Raw genomic sequence first — 20,010 nt, 5'->3', positions numbered from 1 at the left:
CACAGAGAGGAGAGGCCTAGTCACCCTCTGCTCCCCAAGAGTACCCTGCCCCCTCACTAAGCTGAGGTCTCCAGACTCCAGCCCCTGCTCAGAGCTCACATCCGTGACTGTTTCTCTCATCTGGATGATAATGCTTCAGACCTTCTTGCTGGCCTGCCAGACTGACCGTTCTGAAGCAAACACACAGTTCTGTGACAGAGTATCGTGCATTTGTCTTTATTCATAATGGCAGACCAACAAAACACTACAAGTGTATTTTTGCTTATGTAACTAAAACAAAAAGATTATAGTAAAAAAAATAGAATTAGGAGCTTTCCGGTCAAAATGGTGGCATGAGCATCTTTTTCCTCTCCTGAAAATGAGTTTTTTTTTAAAAATCTGTATTTCTTGTGGAACACTGCTCCCCCCTCCTTTGTTTTTCTCCTACTATCCCTTCCTTCCCCTACTTCCCCCCCCAAAGTTATAAAGTTCGCTTGCAACATAGTGTCCTGTGAGTCTCATTGTTGCAATGGGTCATCCTGTGTCCTTGAATCAGCATTTTGTTATTCCCCTTCCTCTTCCAAAATTAGAAAAATGTATATACAAGATGCAGGGCACTGGAATCAAATACAGTGACAACAGGGGATCTACCATAAGGGGAAGAACATACAAAAGAAACAAGAAAAAATCACATAGTACATTAAATACAGCAACAACGAAGAAAAACTTCTTGTGTCCATATCTTGGGGTCATTTAGTTCAGCATCATCTTACATGGTCATATGTACATAGCTTTTGGGCTTTTCTTCTCATCTGATAAGATTATCTTGACTATTCTAATTATTGCAAATAAAGGAAACCATGGAACCTATATTTCTTTGGCTCTGGCTTATTTCATTTAATATGATTTTTTTCCAAGTCTTTCCATTTCCTAAAAAATGGGGTGGTATCATTCTTTCTGATGGAAGCATAGAATTCCATTGTGTGTGTGTGTGTGTGTGTGTGTGTGTGTATCACATCTTCTTGACCTATTCATCTACTGAGGGGCACTCATTACCTTACTCATGTAACTGTAACCCCTCTGTATAGTATCTTTACAACAAAATAAAATTTAAAAAAAGGAAATGAAAGTATATGCAATATAAAAAAATCTATAAAAGTTGAACATTGTAAAGACGTATAAGGCAAGTAACATCAAAACCCAGAGTTTGGGGGGGGCGGAGAATTGGCTTCTGCCCATTGTTAGTAGTTTGGGCAGAACGCAATATACTCAGAGACAACAGATGACCAAAATCCTGGACGCCCTTGGGCATGAACATTAGAGATCAGCTTCAGACAAACACCCACCTCTGAGAACATATCTAGAAGCCAGACATTTACTATTTACACCTGAGGAGGTTTCCCTAAAGAATGAAAATGAACTGTCCGAGGAGAATTAGGCAATTATGTGGATATTTCTGACCTCAAATAAGCCCTTAAAATTCTGGCAAGGATTTTTTCCCCTGATAGATCACCTCCCTCCCCCAATTAATACAAAGCAGGCTTGGAAAAAACAAGTAACTTTCAGACAGCTTTGCTACATCCTACCATTAAATAAGATTAAGTGACCTAGAGTAACCAAAAAGATAATTTTGTAAATAAAGATGACAAACACAATTAACAAAGAAACTCTGCAAATTTTGTACAAAGAATGAAAGTCCAGATTTTTTTTAATCCAGAAAATATATTCTAGTAGAGAAATCAAGACAAACCATCAACAGTATTCAAGGGACTGGGACTAGAGAAACAAGAACAAGGTAGGATGGGAAAAGAACAAAGACTAAAAAAGATTTCTAGAAAATGGGAAAATCTGTTGAATTTTTATTTCTTTTAGGCAATGAATTATTTGGGAGATGAAGTTGAGAAATTTTTCCAAGAAAAACAATCTATGACAGAGCCCTAAACTAGATAGAAGTGCTATCAAATAGTCCACCTTCAACTAAATAAAAATAGCCCAAAGAAGGAATGAAGAAAGCAGAGAAAAGGAAATAAATAATGAAAGTGAATTCTCCAAACTGGAGAAACACATAAAATGTATGTCAACCATGATAGGTTTATCAAATAAACTAAAATAGTTTTAGAAGAAAAATAAATCATAAATAAAATACAATAAAATATATAAAATAAGTATATATCTGTAACAAATGAATATAAATATATATAAAATAAATAAAATAATATAAATATATATGACATATAAAATATAAATAAATCATCAGCATGGAACCAAGACATTAATTAAACCAAGGACTAGAAGGGTGGAATCCAGATTGCCTGCCAACAGAGGAAAAGCATCGGCCTAACCACAGACTTCACACCCCAAGTCTGCCAGAAGTCACTAGTCTTTACAGGTGCCAAGTGCTGATTCACCCTTGAATTCCACTCACAAACTACCACTGAGTACAGAGACAGAATAAGAACTTCCATACTTCCTTCACAGACAAGGATGCTGTAAATTTCTTCATGCATTAATTACTAAATACACTTCTTCTAAGAACTGTCTGTTCAATTGTTTGTTTATTAATTAGATTATTTGTTCTTTTGCTATTTATTTTATTTTTACATTTTTGTGTATTCTGGATATTTGTCAAAACTCAAAAGAGAAATGTTCATACTCATGCTTATTGCTGCCCTGTTCACAATAGCCAAACTGTGGGAAAGCCAAGGTGTCCTACAGCTGATAAATGGATAGAGAAAATGAAGTATTATTCAGCCAAAAATAAGAAGGAATGAGAGACCATCATGCTGAGTGAGATAAGCCAAACTCAAAAAGCCAATTGTTACATGTTCTTGCTCATTTGTAAAAGGTAGACCTAAAATAACAACAAAGATGATTAATAAATAATAATAATGGAACATAATTGTAAAAACTAGATTGCCTATGGGAAGATCAGTGGGCGAGGGGAAGGAGAAAGGAAAAGTTACTGAAAAGTACCAAAGAATGTTATATATGTGTTTGTGTATCTTCAAATATACACACACATACACACACTCACACGTGTGAGCACACATACACACATGAAACTCACGACTGTTTTAAAAGGGGGAAGAAGGAGGAGAGGAATGCAAATATAAATGGAGGTTGTAAATTTGTTCAAAGTTCACTGTATGCATGTATTAAATTATCAAGATAAAACTACTTCATATTATTAATGTTTGCAATTTCCAAAATAAAATAAATGCAAGCAAGCTTATGGAAAGCTTAGTTTGAAAGCAGATTTTTAGGGAGTTAGTCAATTATATAACAAGAAAATAAACCAAGAACCAGTGAGACCCTGACACCCAAAGTCAGTACATAAACTCAGGAAAGCACAGTCTCCATGAAAGGAAAGATCATGTCTAAGACCTTGTTGGAGAACTTGGGAAGACTTGAGAATGTACTCCAGGTAAAAGAAGAGGATTGATTGTGCTCTAGTGTCATGAACATTTTACATAGCTACTTAGAACCAATTGAACATCTAGGAAAAAATACAATTACAGCAGAGCAAGTATTTCTACAGCGAAGATTATTTTCAGAATTGAGGCAATATAAATGGTATTCATTGGTTTTGAAACCTTGGGATATACTTTTAGACAAAATTCACTGATGATTAGCTGAACCCATATCAGGCTGTAAATGTTCTCTCTAACCTTGATGAGAAGCAGGAGAAGGACTGGAGAAAGCATGAGGGAAAGAGGAGAGGATCTTCAAAAAATACCCAGTTAGTGAACATAAAATGATGAGTTATCCAAACCAGAGCAAGGGAATATTAGTTTATATATAAGTCACACTGAAAGTTAAATCCAGAAATAAAATAAATACATGCAATGCACTTATGAAGCAAAAATAAAATTTATAGAAAATTAAGTGTGGCTGTCCAGCGACTGGAACCAGCACACGGAACAAAATCAGGAGCAGGATTAATTTGCATTATGAACCTGTCTCGATTATTCAGGGTTTTCTTTAAGTTCCTGTTATATTATTAATTCTCTCTGTTTGAAAAAAAATAGTGTCAACTTGATTTGATTGAGAGAGGCGTGGGAGAATAATGAAGGTCATTTTGTGTGTGTCTGTGAGGGTGTTTCCAGGACGAATGGCATGTGGCCATGGTTGGTGGCTGAACAGAACAAAAACAAAAGAAGCTGGAAGCCAGGAAGCTTTCTGCTTCCTGGTCACCATGAGGTGAACAAGTTCCTCCGCACACGCTCTTGCAGCTGTGCCAACCAGCCTCCTCCGCGCATGCTACTGCCGATCAGCCTCCAATGCACATGGTGCTGCTGCTGTACTGCTCAGCCTCACCTCTGGCCCAAAGCAATGTGGCCAGCTGATAGTAGACTGAAACCCTTGAGGTCTGTGAGTCAAAATCATCTCTCCCCTCCTAACTTGCTGAAGTCAGGTATTTGCTCCCAGTGACAAAATGTTAACACACACACACACACACACACACAAACACACACACACACACACACAGAGAATGGCTACCGTGACCTATGAAAGTGAATTCATCTCAAATCCAAAGTCTCATTTTAATGGCATACCTAACCCAAACATTAAACACCTTGCCACGTATTTCCCAAGAAAGATGCCTTATCTTACAATGGTCCTGAATTGATGTTGTCTAAGGAGATAGAGTCCTTTGCTACCACTTTGTGAATGACTTTCTACAGCTGAATCTCTGCAGAGAAAAGTACATCAACCACATTTTCACCAGTATCCCAGGAGATTCCCACTGACCTGCAACCTGGCTGAGGTGGCCTTGACCGAGCTAGGGGAGGAGAGGGGAGACTGTGGCTAGGGCAACATCAAGGCTCAAACACCGTGAAAGGAGTGCTCCCCTGCCAGCCCACCCTGCCAGTCATCTCTCATGCCGACGGTTGATGGGGAGACCAGGTCATCTACCCTTCATGTCAGTCATTTCCCAGCCTCAGCAGTGGCGTTGGCCTGGAAATGGGATGCCTGACCCCTCTCAAACTCAAAGCTCTTAGCCACCTGTAATGAAGGTAGAAAATGAAATGACATTGTGCCCAGAGAAAGGAGGCTTTTGGTAACTGTCTTAACAATTTCCAATAAAGCCAGAGCACAAGACACAGAGATAGTGACTCATAGCCACATCCAGTGATGACATCTTGTAGAACAGGGCTCCCTGTGCCCGGAAAGGCTTCCTGGGCCAGTCATGCCCAAAGATCCTGTCCATAAGTGTCTATTTAGGCCACAAACTAACAAGAAGGTGTACTGCTGCTAAAGATACTGTGTAGTCCCCCAAAACCATCACCTAGGAAAGAAGACATTAGCTACGATGGGAAACCCAGGAACCAGAGACCCGGATCTCAGGGAATAGTATGGATCAGGTCAGTCCCAGGTCTGAGACAGGCTGCTTTGACATGTACAGGATTGGTGTGTGGCCGCCTGTGGCCAACAGCATCTTATAATTCCATTAGGGTGTTAGATTCAAATGCAGAATTAGCTGTTGCCTACGCAGAATTATGTTAAACACAGACCCGACTGAAAATCAATATTCTGCTTAAGTAACTGGCCCTCCAGTAATTTAATGAAGCTAAATTGCATTACACCATGGCAAGGTGGAGGGGGCCACTCTGTCTCAACCTCTCCATTGTACGGGGGCTGCACAGCTCTGTGCCTGAAGAGAAATTGAACATATACTCATTTTTGTCCTGACTTTGGAACTGTGCTTTCTCAACAACATTACTTGTCTGTTTCTTTAATTTAAAGCTAGAGTGAATAATTTTCTGGCCTATAATTAAGTAAAGAACTGGAATGGCAGGACAAATTGCTGGTGGAATATTAGAAAATTGTGCTTTTCTTAAATCTATAAGAATAAAACTTGAGGAGGAATGATTAGGAACGGTGAGATTCATTCATTGGAGCATATGTATTAAATTTTAATTGTAAAGGCTTCAAGTTGGCATGGTAATTAATAGGCTCCAATTTGAATTAAGACTACAAAGTAAATGTGAAGATAATATCTGAAAATGTGCATAAAGTTATTTTTTAAAGCATAGCATTAATCCATAACATTAATCCAGGTATAGTTTGTTTTGTAGTTTCTTTTCTTCTTTCCTTTGGTCGTGTATGTGTGTGTGTGTGTGTGTGTGTGCGCGCGCGCATGTGTGCACATGTGTCTGTGTGAATATTATGACAACAGTAAGTTTGAAATTTGCCAAGCTCAGAGCTCTTCGATATAATACCTAGAATGGACATCTTCTCATTTATGATTCTTCTACAAGAACTTCAAGGTTTCCACACAGTTGGAAGGCATTCATTAAGACACTCTAACCACACAAGTTTGTGCTAAAGATGATTGACAATTGAAACGAGGCGCTGTTACCCCATTTCCAAGTTATTGGCAATTCATTTATTTATTATTCAGCAGCAAACTTCATCTTTATAAAACACTTCACAGATTCATGTCCAAAACCCCAAATAATCATGACAATTATTGCATGTTGCTTAGGATGAGATAATGTGAAAACTCAAAATCTTTCCTTTATAAAGATGCCAATTTAGATATTCTGAGACCCAAGAAGTTTTTCTAACCGTGTAGGTGGGTCACCACCTACATTTCTTTGAGAAATCCCATATTTTGAATGTATAGTTATTAATTGGTACTTATCATTGGCTTTCCTACATCTTATATTTTCTTAATTTCTCAGACTAGAAGGGGATATCCACAAAGAGAGTCGAAAGGGAAGTGATTATGAACCACCCCCAAAACCTCAAGTTGCACTCCAGCATTCCCCAGCTGGCCTGCAGCAAGGGGAAGGGCGTGATGGTGCCCTCCACACCCCATGAAGAAAGGCCATGTCTGTTCTCAATCTGACTGCTGCAACTACAGTTTAATTCCTTATTGAAATATCTTCATCCACAAAGATATCTGGCCTTCTGAGTTGATTTGAAACCCATGATTCAACCAATGGACCCAAAAGACATTGTACAACACTGTGTTTGCCCAAAACATGAACAGACAATTTTCCTTTCTTGCTCCCTAAACAATACAGTGTAAAAGCTATTTGCCTAACCTTTGCATTGTCTTAAGGATCATAAGTAGTCTATCAGTGATTGAAGAAATGATACATATAGGTGATACACAACTTTCGCCCCATTTTTCTATAAGGGAGTATCAGTATCTTTGAATCAAAGAGCATGCAGGAGCTATCCCTCTACAAATATAGAGAAATAATGCCGAACAATGAATGCTGCCTCAAAATCAGGAATTCCTCACACATTAAAAAATAGTTTTGAGACAAACATGTAGTCACTGTGGAGAACAGTAGGCCCTGGGCTCCAGGAGGGAAGAAGGATCTGGGTTCCTACGTCTTCCTTGCCTGTGGCTCTAGCCAGGTCTCCTGTCCAGGTGAGATGCTCATAGCCTGCCAGCGTTCGTACACTTCACAGGAGCCCAGCAAGTCCTGCCAGTCCTGTGATAAAAGACCAGCATTTGTAACCGGCCCCGGGACACACGCATGTCACCACGCGTGGCTCACACGTTCTATCTCAACCCCGCAGGAGCCACCAGCCCACCCTTTCCTTGCCATCACCAGGTGACAGAGCGTGGGCTCTGGAGACTTACAAGAGCTGTGGAGGTTAAACTACTTTCAGTAGGCGCCGCTATGAAGTGCTCAACGTCACGGCGTAGATGGCAACCATTCGGCTGCCCACGTGGGAAGTCGGAACGTGTCCAGCAAGTGGTATTGCTCCTCTCTATGCTACCCAGAGAATCACAGGGGTGACGGCGCCTGCTTTTCAAAAGCCAAACAAAGCAAAGCAACATAGGGAAAAGGAAAAGCAGGAGGCAAAGGAGAAAGCTCTGCTCCATTCTTCACTTCAGTAGGTATTTCAAGTGAAAACTACGGCACCTCTATTCAACAATACCAGTTGACAACTACAATTACTTTGTAAGTGACAGGGCATGACATGTAATTGTGTACACAGAATCCTGGAACAAAAACAAATGCCTCACATATATTCCAAAAAGTCTACTGCCAGCACTGATTAAAAGATTCCAATTAAACAACGCATCCTCAGGTACCTGCTATGTTTGATGAGCAAAATCCAAAATGGACCAAAAGCAATCTCAGAATGTGAATTTCAGCTTCTTCTCCAGAGCTATCATTGAGACAGAGTCAGACTCTGCCACTTGAGCCATGACTCCACCTTCGCTTTTGGCTGGTTATTTTGAAACCAGAGTCTGACAGACTTTTCTGCCCAGGCTGGCTTTGAGTCAGGTTCCTCTGGGTCTCAGCCTCCTGAGTAGCTGGGATTATAGCTGTCAGCTACCTGGCTCAGAGGTGGGTCAACCTCCTACAAAAAGGTGCCAGGGTAGGGGTGCATCTGACAGCAAAGATAAAACCATACATGTCCAATCATAAGAATGAGTTTATCCAGCACCGTGGCTCATGCCTGTAATCCTAGCTACTCAGGGGATGAGATGAGGGATAGGTCAAGGCCAGCCACGGTGGAATGTTTCTCAAACAATTAAGAAGTTAGGGGCAGCCGCATTCCTCCATCCCCACTCTGTGGGAAGCATAAATAGGATTGTGCTGCATTCTGGCCCATTTGAGACCTCATTTGAAAAACTAACAGAGCAAAAACAAAAAGACTGAAGATTTGATTGAAGCAGTACAGTACCCACTTCATCAGAACAAGGCCTTGATTTAAACCCAAGTATTGCCACCACCCAAAAAAAGAGAAGAACCCCCAGGTGGTGTTAAATCCACTTGTAGGAGTTCTGCTGTAGGTAAATGGTTTTATAAGATTTTATATGAAAAACAGGAACAGGTTGTGATACAATCTTAGGTGAGAAGATGTCATAGTCAACAATCATGTGTAAGGACCAATATCACCATATTTAAAATACAAATAAATCAGACTAGTATGACCAAAGTGTTCAGGAAGGGAAATGAGGCTGTAGACAGTTATGATGTAATGTAATTCTCATTTTTAAAACACCCTTCATAGGCCTATGGCATGCTCCCAGGGGATTTTTTTTTTGTAACTGGGAAGGAGTAAAATGTCCTTCAGCACTGATGTCAGCTAGTTGACTCTTGACTTCTTTCATGAATCCAGGATAAAACAGAGACCCCCTCCTCCAAGAAAGGGCAGGCTTAGCTTCACTCCCTCCTGTTAGCTGTGGGGAAACTGAGGCATGAGCCACAGCAATCCCTGGCCTTTTGGAGTAGTTGCTTTCATCCAAGTATTAGCGGGACAAGGCCACCTGCCACCTGGTGAACCTGAGTCCTGTATTCGGAGGCAGGAGACCCCTATCTGTGGTCCTATCCCAGTTCTGCATGCCTCTGCATCTGGAAACTGCACAGAATATGAATCATCTTTGCAGTTTTTCAGCAAAAATGAACACCACAGGGCTGGGAAGGTGGCTCAGCGGTAGAGGGCTTGCCTCGTGCGCATGAGGCCCTGGGTTTGATACCTCAGCACCACAGACACAGAAAAAGCCAGAAGTGGCGCTGTGGCTACCACTGTGGCACAAGTGGTAGAGTGCTAGACTCGAGCGGAAGAGCTCAGGGGCAGCGCCCAGGCAAAGAACACTGTTGCCGGGGGTCGAAGGTGAAGGGGCTTTGCTCCCACAGCCTCCCAGCTGGTAGAGCCACAGAAAGGAGGGGAAGGAATCACCCCATCCGCAGCTCCCTGTCCTGCACCCCATGGACTGGAGGGGGAGTGCAGATGGTCCCGAGCCTCCTGTCAAGGCAAAACACTAGCACTGGAGAGCAGAGATGCTGCTGCGCTTCACAAACACAGCGCGTTCAAAAGCATCACCAGAAACCTGAATATGAATATTTTCAGTATAAGATAGCATGTCTGTCTCTGAGGGCTTGGGGAGAGACACACCTCCGGGGCAGAGGGATACTTTAGGGAGAGGGGGAGAGGGGTCGGAGGTGGGCGACAGCGTGGAGATCCCCATGTGAGCCCTCAAGGCTCTGTTGGATTTTTTTTCCCCCACCATCAGGAAAAAAACGACAATTTTACATGTAGAATGCTGGGCGCTGTTTTACAGTTATGTTACTGAGTTCATGTGCTATTACATTTCGTGTTCTATCAAATTTCATAGAGTTAACAAAAATGTTTTTGGACATCTGGATGTTATGTTGTAAAGTGTGTGGGTCACGGGCGTGTTAGAAGCTGGGGGCAGGGAGGGGTCACGACCCCGGCCCCCTTCCCCACCAGCTACCACCTCCTCCAGGGTGTAGGCAGTAAGCCCTTGTGAATTTGTTCACAGAAACAGCTTTGTGGAGTCTCGAGCACTGCACACAAACTCACGAACCAGGGGATGGGCATCGGACACCAGCAAAGCATTGTATGCACCCAGGACACCCTGTTTTAACAAAGAGAATGCTTACAAGTCTCAAGAACATAAATCTGCATAGTGTGCATGTGTGTGCACTTGCATGCGTGCATGTGTGTGTGCATCTTGCGGCCGCTTTGGTAATAAAGAAAATGATTACCACTTGGGAGTTTTCATGAAGCCAAGTGTTTTTATTTTTCCTGAGTCCCGCATTGCTGGGTGGAGTTTCTCCTTTCCCCCGGTCACATGCGTGTGTGACCCCCACTTCTGTCAGAGGCCCTTCTCCTCCCCCACCCCCCTTTCCTGTCCGTTTCTCACCAAGGGCTGCCAGGGCTGAGTGCTGCCGCCCCTGAGCTGGCCCAGCTGCACAAATCACCGTCTCTCCAGTAACTCAAACCAACAATGACTTCATCTCAAAAATTTCCGAGTAGCACAGGTCAGAGCATGAGTGTGGACGAAAGTAATGGGGTTCCCAGAGAAGGGAAACGCGGGTGGGGCACACACCATAAACCACAGCTGGAATGGGAAGCGGGGGCGCGGCAAGAGTATTCAATTTCAAGCCGAGCTCCCTGGAATTGGCAAGCGTCCTGCCACAGTGGCAAAGTCCAGAATGGTACCGAGTGCCCTGTCACACAGGATGCATTTAGTGTATGCTTTACAGAAGTGTAAAGAGGGAATGAAGACAAAAACAAAAATATATGACAAATAAAGCCAATATGTATGTGTATATCTATATATGTACACACACACACACACACACATATAACAAGATCTTCTTAAATGAGCTCAGCTGAGGGCATTTTAAATATTTATATGGTAAATAAAATCTCTATTCTAATTAGGAAAGCAACTAATAATCTTACCTTGTTAATAACAGAGAAGTAGGTGTTTTCTTTTTCTAATTTTAGTTTCTGCTGACGTAGCTTTTAGGCACTATAGAGAGGAATAAAATGAAAGGAGAATTTCAAGGCACCTCTGAAAGGAGCTGTCTTGAAGCAATTAAGTTTTGCGCATAATATTTTATTCAAGGTGATGGAAGGGGACAGCAATGGAACCAGCCAGAGACAGGTGAGGGCCCCCCCAGCCACGGCCCCCAGAGTGGACCCGGCCAGGCACCTAGGGGGCTGGCTTTTTTTTTTAATGTCTTTTCAATTTCCTGATGCAAGCTGAAGTTCATTATCAGTCACTTTGTTATCCATCATCAGGAGGAGAAATAGACTTCAGATTGGATGGTATGAGCAGGTAAATCTACAATGCTGAAGTGGGCAGGCACCCTGGGCATCACTGCCTGGCTTCAGAGGGCAGAGGCCTGCTGAGGCTGTTCTGGACTGTGGGTTCTGAAGACCACTGCCCCCCAAACTCTGTGCCCACTCCCTCCAGGGCCTGAGGCCCCCGGAGGCCAGCAGCCACTCTCTCCCCGGGCACTGGTCCTGCTGTATCCCGCCTGTCTCTTGTTTCAACAAGGATGCAGGTCTTGTCCTGCGTCTCAGTGTTAGAGAGGTACGGGCATCCAGCACGGAGTGCCTTTGCAAAGAGAAGGTCACACTGGCTGCAGCTCCCGTCACCAGGTGTCTGTTCTGGGAGACATAGCCGGGGCCTCACCTAAAACCACTGCAGCACAGTCACGGACTGTCTCCATGCCTGAATCCCTTCGAGTAGGTTATCTACTGTGCTCCGTGTAGTCCTTTATGGATACAGAAAAGAGAAGTAACTCTAATGTTGTAGAGCACATTTTAAATCTAAAGCGTAGACTTTTACATTTGCTGAAAATAGAAAAAAGTGACATTTGTAGGGAAAATGGGTTTTGTCAGACGTCAGCCATGGCTCTTCCTTCCTCCTGGCGCGGAGGGCTGTGTACATGGTGATGTTATTTTAGAGAACAGAGCCTCAAGTGCTGGTTTGTGTCAATAAGTGATGCATTCTTCCAGTGGTAGCTTGCAGCAAGGCCCCTGTGGCTGTGGGGCCACAAAGGGGACATGCCAGCGGACACTCCTCTCACCACCGGAAGACCTCTCTGGCCATCCGGACAAAGGCAGCATCTATAAGATACTTACAAGGCTCCGGGAGTGGTCCTCACCGGGCTAGGCCCATCCTTCCTGTGGTACCACAGAGGCTCTGGTTCTAGCGAGAGCCCTTCGGATGCAAGCACTTCCATACTCAGCAGAGCCAGAGGAAGGGAGGACCCACAGTCCCGTGTCATCACCCAGGATGGCGAAGCCCCTCAAGACAGCAAGAGACAGAGGCCCCTTTGCCTGGAGGACGGAGCCCAGGCAGCGGGACCATCTCTCCAGAGATCCTACTAGGATGGCAGCCTCCACCCTGCACTTGCTGTGAGCCTCAAAGGAGGCCAGCCCTGGACAGCACACGGCCCTGGACAGCACACGACCCTGGACAGCACACGGCCCTGGACAGCACACGGCCCTGGACAGCACACGGCCCTGGACAGCACATGGCCCTGGACAGCACATGACCCTGGGCAGCACTCGACCCTGGGCAGCACATGACCCTGGGCAGCACACAGCTCTGGACAGCACACGACCCTGGGCAGCACTTGACCCTGGACAGCACTCGACCCTGGACAGCACTTGACCCTGGACAGCACTCGACCCTGGACAGCACTCGGCTCTGGACAGCACTCGACCCTGGGCAGCACTCGACCCTGGACAGCACTTGACCCTGGACAGCACTCGACCCTGGACAGCACTCGGCTCTGGACAGCACTCGACCCTGGGCAGCACTCGGCTCTGGACAGCACACGACCCTGGGCAGCACTCGACCCTGAGCAGCACACTACCCTGGACAGCACTCGACCCTGGGCAGCACTCGACCCTGGGCAGCACACGACCCTGGGCAGCACTCGGCTCTGGACAGCACACGACCCTGGGCAGCACTCGACCCTGGGCAGCACACGACCCTGGGCAGCACTCGACCCTGGGCAGCACTCGACCCTGGGCAGCACACGACCCTGGGCAGCACTCGACCCTGAGCAGCACACTACCCTGGACAGCACTCGACCCTGGACAGCACTCGACCCTGGGCAGCACACGACCCTGGGCAGCACTCGGCTCTGGACAGCACTCGACCCTGGGCAGCACACAGCTCTGGACAGCACACGACCCTGGGCAGCACTCGACCCTGGGCAGCACTCGACCCTGAGCAGCACACTACCCTGGGCAGCACTCGACCCTGGGCAGCACACGACCCTGGGCAGCACTCGGCTCTGGACAGCACTCGACCCTGGGCAGCACTCAGCTCTGGACAGCACTCGACCCTGGGCAGCACTCGACCCTGGGCAGCACTCGACCCTGGGCAGCACACGGCTCTGGACAGCACTCAACCCTGGACAGCACTCGACCCTGGGCAGCACTCGGCTCTGGACAGCACTCGACCCTGGACAGCACTCGGCTCTGGACAGCACTCGACCCTGGGCAGCACTCGACCCTGGGCAGCACACGACCCTGGGCAGCACCCTGGACACGGCTCTGGGCAGCACTCGACCCTGGGCAGCACTCGACCCTGGGCAGCACTCGACCCTGGGCAGCACTCGACCCTGGACAGCACTCGGCTCTGGACAGCACTCGACCCTGGGCAGCACTCGACCCTGGGCAGCACACGACCCTGGGCAGCACTCGACCCTGGGCAGCACACAGCTCTGGCAAGTGGACCAACCAGTTCTTGGCAGAAGGACAGCAAAAAAAAAGAAAGAAAGAAAGAAAAATTAAATGAAACATCTGGTACATTTGCAGAACACAAAACTTTATTCCATCTTTAATCAAAACCACACTAAAGAATATTTGCTATGGGACAACCTTCTTCCCGTTCTTCCCGCTACCAGTTAGGAGAGGAGGCTGGGGCCTTCTGGAAGACCGTGGCCAGGCTGGTCCCTCTCTCCACCCTTCCCTCCTTAAACCTCACCGCCTGGGCCAGGGTGGCCATTCCCGATACAGGAGAGAGGTCCAGGGTGGGCCTCTGGCTGGGCAGCCCTGCGGTGCTCAGCAGCCACCACCACCACCACCAGTTCCCATGGCTCCCCTCCCGGCAGGTAGAGTGTGCCCAGCAAGGGGCAGGCGGTCCTGGCCCAGACATTCAGCCTTTGCTAGTCTGTGGCTGGCTTCAGGGAGGGGCCGCCAGGCCTTGAGCACAAGACTGGGAGTGGGTGGGGATGGGAAGTAGGTCTGGGAGCCAAGAGGAAGGAACTAGAAACAACCACTTAACATCTATTTAGAGTCTGCAGGCATGTGTGCCAGCCATCCTCATTACTGTTGAAAAGATGCAAATTTGGTGAAATCATCAACTGTGATGCTCGGGGCTGTTTCCAGGCAGCCTGATTCCTAACAGGAGCGGCAGGCATCGACGTGGCTCACGCAGGGCCCGCGCGCGTTGCTCAGAGGTAGCCCCGAACCACACGCCGCCCAGAGCTGCGGAAGAAGGTTTGTTATTTGGAGGAGCAGTTCATCCAGACAATGAAGCCAAGAAGAAGAAGAAAGCAGAGTCCTTAAGGCTGGTTACAGGGGAGCAGAAGCCCAGGCCAGGGTGCAGGCAGGAGGGCGCGGCCTGGGTTGTCTGCCTGCTTGCTGAAGGAGAAGCAGCGCGGAATGAAAGGGAAGGGAGGCAGAGCGATTCTCCAGCCCCGTTTTAACATCCGCATCAAATGTTCTTTTAGACACTCAAGAATACACTTTGCACAAATGAAGGGCATACGTGCAGCTATTGATTTCCACATGAGCTCTGCTCCTTGGGAAATGCATCTGAACAACTCCAGCGGTGGCTGCCGGCTGCCCGGCCACTGCCACCACTGCCCTTAGAGGTGTCCAGGCAGAGACCTCAGACAGCGAGGATCGGATCCACGTCTCTGCTCGCTCACCTCTCACCCCCCATTCAGTTGGCATGAGTCGGGGGACAAATTAACCAAAGGGTTCAGCACGATTATAGATTTCATGCAGGAAATTATCCTTCGTGCCTGCACCATAACAAGTTTCTAAAGTGAGGCAGTTACCACAGACACACAGCGCCGCTGCCTATAAACTCAACATGTCATCCATTTGCTGAGCGTAAATTATATCTCAAAACCCAAGCCTCCCGGGTCAGGGCCGAAAGTGGCAGTTGAGTCAAGAGCTTCGCGCAGCGTGATACGTGAAATCTACAAAATCTTTCCTGTGTCTTCATGTATAGTGAATTTAAAATAACGTCAATAGGAAAGCAAAAATACACAGAGATTACAGCCTGTCATCGATTCCTTTTTTCAGTCTCTGGTCATGCTCCAGTTTTCTTTCCCTTGCCTTTAAAACCGCCGAAGAAGGAGGGAATTTGAAGCGATGGAAGATGCCTTTCACCCCAGTGCCACATGAAGTACTGGAATTTGTCTTGTAACTTGGTCCCGTGTTCAGGGGGCGCTGTGTGTACACTGGCGTGTGTGTCTGTTCAGGGGGCTGCATGCACACGTGTGTGTGTGTCTGTGCTCTCTGTTTCCTGAGGAGAGTGAATGGGGCAGGGAAGCAGGCAGAACTGCAAGGCTACAGCGCTATTTATGGAGTGGATATTTAGTTTCCTTTCATTTTCTCCTCCGAGGATGGAGAAGGTGCTGTAATTTTCAAAATACTGCAAAAAACATTCCTACACACTGCTTCACTTGTCTGCCTGTACACATTCGGCAGCACAAAACAAGCTAGGGGCCCCTTCATCGCAAAACATTTTTTTGCATTTTCTGTAACAACATAAAAGCTGCTGTGTGACAAGAATCTGGTAGTTCACTCTCTCATTTATAATTTAACCACAGCCTATATAACATAATCCGAAAAATATGGGGCATGATTAGTATAAACATCGAATACAGCAGAGGCTATCTGAATAACTCTAACAACAACAACAACAAAAAGAACCTGAAACAGAAGAGAGGAAGAAAACCTCACAGGCATCAGGAATATATGTGGTATTTCTTTAATACTTCATTTTAAACTACCTAATTGTGTTTTTAAGCTTCGGTTCCTGTAATTTTGCAAGACGAGGCGTTCCAGGGAGGAAACATATGGTTAGGGATTTTTAAACCACACAGCAAGAGTGCATCATAGACTTATCTGCTGTTTTAGTGTCACAAAAATCCACCACTGAATTTATCCAGTCACCCATTAAAGAAAGAAAAGAATTAAAGGCAAAGGAGTTTTAAAACCCCCTAATGCTACAAGAGCGAGTGAAATATGTTATCGAGTTCAAGAGAGAATGGTGGCTGAGCTTCGGGACTTCTTACAAGCCTAGCAAATGGCAATTAGTAGCTGCAGGCTGCGGGGTGGGGGGAGGGGGCCGTCGCTGGGCGCAGCAGGCAGCCCTGCTCCCTAGCCAGCCGGCCACCCCGACCCAGCAACTTTGCTGCTCAGCTTGGCATCGCGACCCTGCTTAGAATCCTTGCTCTAAACTTTGATCCAGAGGGTAGGTAGGCAGGGAAGAAGGATATCCATATCTTAGCATGCAGATGTGGGGATGGATGAATGGGGGGGGGGAGGTAATCTGCTTGCATTTCTAAAGTTCTGTTGTAATTGTCACTTAAAATACTAACTCTGCTAAAGTACAACTGTCTGACTGACCGTGATCATTGTTAGGAAGAATAATGAACTAGCAACTTGTGTAGATATCACAGAGGAACAAACCTTAGCACATCAAGCAAGACATAGAAAGGGTTGCCAATGCTTCAAACTGAACATTTGTGATCGCTGCCCAGGCACACGATGAGTGTGTGTGTGTGTGTGTGTGTGTGTGTGCGTGCGTGTGCACACGTGTGTGTGTCCTCAGGCACCCATGCATGCAGGGACAGAAGCCCCAAGACAGGCAGCAACGTATATCATTATTCAAATTACAGTCAGATTTCCCCCTTACATTACAGTGGTGTCTCTTATCAGAAACTGTTTCCTATACTACAATACCCCACAATAAGTGGACGTTAATTAATGCTAAATTACAATGGACTCACATATTATATCCACATGAATACCAAATGAGTCCACTATGAATAATATTATTACAGTAAATATTAAGGGACGTGCGTGTAGTTCGTCACTAATGACAGAGTGTTGACAACTCCAGATGACCTTAAGTGGCATGAACTTCTAAGTCTCACAGCCCCACAGAATCTCTGATTCATGCTACTTCACTACAACAATGGAGCAGGAGAGCGCAGCAGGGTCCCAGCCACCCCTCCCGGCCTCCCCTGGGAGGCCAGCTCAGAGGCGGACGCCCTGTGTCCCTTCCCCGAACCCCTCTATGTGCAGTTCTTCCACTCAGCCAAGAAATCCACACACAACTTCACCGGAGTCTCTCATTTTGGTGGGTGGTCAGTTTGTCTTTTGAAGGAAAATCCTTCACCCCTTCCCACTTACAAGGTTTGAAAAACTACCCTGTCGGCCTGGCATTCTCTGTTCCTCCCTCCCCTGCCCCTCCCTCTCTGGAGGAAGGGTGGGAAAGGTATTTGGGGTTAATCTTGATCATTGAGGCACAAAGGTAATTGGAAGTCTAAGAGCTCACGGCACAGAAAGGGTCCTTTTGTTTATGTGCTTACTTTATTACGTTAAATATCTGTCTGAATTAGTCGCTAATGAAGGAGAAGAAGGCCCGAGAGCAGGGCTGAAGGAACCGTGCGTCAGGGGTGCTTTGCCAGCCCCCAAATCATCCAAGATCGCAAGCCCAACTTGCTGCTCAAAATTACTTTTCTGCCCAATTTTCTGTTTGTAAAGCAGTAAATTATTTACATTTATTGTGCTTATTTAAGCACTTAAATGACTATGAATGGAGTGCCGGCACATTTAAAAAATATAGAACCCATTACACCACCCCACCGCAAGAAATTCCTGTTATTTTCCCCTAAAGACTGCTTCTTCTACTTTTCTAATCTCTTTTACAACAATTCATGAAAAAGGCCATTATTACATTCAACATGCTTTAATAAGTTATTTATTATTTAACATACATTCAGAGGCAAAGCCAGAGAAGTCACACTGCAACATGCTAAGAGCACTGCCCTTCACGCACGTCCACTGGCTTTGAGCCTGGAGGCTTCTGCTTCTGGAACAAAATCATACGGCCCTCCATCAGAAACAAATCAAAGGTGCTTTCCACTATTAATCACTTTGTAAACACCAGGACTTGAAGAGACCTCTTATACTAATTATTGTCTGTGGGAATGATCACTTTAGAGATTTTTTTTTCCTTTAAGAGTTACTAACTTGGAGTCTGTGGGCATAATTTTATTTTTTTATCCTGCAGCTGCTCTTCCACACAAACCCACTGTCTGAAGCTGCACTCCAATGCACACAGAGCCGACGAGAGGCAGAGCTCCCCGAAAGTGCACTCTGCTGAGCGCGATGCGGTCCGGTCCCACCACTGGGCAGCCAACTGACCGCTGGCCGACCAAGAGATGGCCCAGTTCATGCAGCCATGGTTAAGAGCGTGTAATAGGAAACACAAGAAGGGAAGGGTAGACAGATGGTCTGGTGATGGCAGGGAGAGGAAAAGAAAAGGGACCCTTCCAGGTGGCTCAGCCTGCAAGGTCGGAAGCAAGCAGCACGTTGAGTCTTTCCCTTCAAATCTTGAAGAGGACAGCAGTGAAAACTTCCCTGAGACTTCAAGTGCATGCAGCTCCTCCGGACCAAGTTTCTCTGTGGACAGCAGGCATTTGCATGCATAACACAGCACATGTGCTCCATGCTGCCGTAGCTCACAACATACAGGGGTGTTCATCAAAAGTGATTTCAATGTGTGTGTGTGTGTATGTACACATGTATACAGATCACAACACACAGGGGTGTTCATCAAAAGTGATTTCAATGTGTGTGTGTGTGTATGTACACATGTATACAGATGCACAAAAGCTACCACGTTTATTATTCAGACTTAACTATCTGCGCGTATTTTCCCACATGATACCGAGGGCAGCTACAGTTCAAACGGCCCCTGCTACGCATAAGAGACAATACGGAGTAAACATCACAATGGCAGTAATGATCTAATTAAAAGAAGCAGACATACTTAAAAGAGACCCTTCTTGGTGGGGAGGGACGATGGAAGAAAAATCAATGATGCAATCCATAGTCCGGGATGGGTGAAGCATTTTACTGTGATCAAACACAGCCTATCTAGTACATATCTGAAGTCCTCTGGTCTTTGTTACTTAATGTGATGCAGAAGATCAAAGATGTGGCCACAGTGTGTTCCTGGTTCCAGCTGAGCCGCTGTCATATGTTCAGCTTTTTTTTTTTTTAAGTTGGTTATCATTCCACTTTCTAGAAGTAGAATGCATAGTCTTTCCTTGCAACCAAGTGTGTCCCCAAATCTGGCTAGAACCTGGTGTGAGATGTTTCCCCAAAGCCACCTGCATGTGAGCATCCAGCCCATGTGTGCCCTTGGTCTGCTCAGCCTCGCGCCCAGAGCCTCACAATGCTGCCTTGCCAGTGGGGTGCTTGCCGAAGGAGAGAGAGAAGCAAGCGCAGTCACTAATTGCTACCCGCTTACACGGGCACAGATGCGAATGCGGGCTTGCGCTTAGAGGACCTCGTCTCTGTCCTGCCTGCTTTCTTGTTTGCCCACCTCTGGCTCCGAGTCGTGGGACCTGCAGACCGGGCTTACCATGTGAGCTGGCACAACCGCCATCTCCTGAATGGCATTGGAAAGGGGAGTCTCTGGTGGTGCCCAGGGCGCCATCCCCCAGGAGGCCA

Source organism: Dipodomys ordii, unplaced genomic scaffold (assembly GCF_000151885.1).
Source record: "Dipodomys ordii isolate 6190 unplaced genomic scaffold, Dord_2.0 Scaffold58, whole genome shotgun sequence".
Taxonomy (NCBI): Eukaryota; Metazoa; Chordata; class Mammalia; order Rodentia; family Heteromyidae; genus Dipodomys; species Dipodomys ordii.
Note: the sequence above shows the minus strand (reverse complement) of the source record.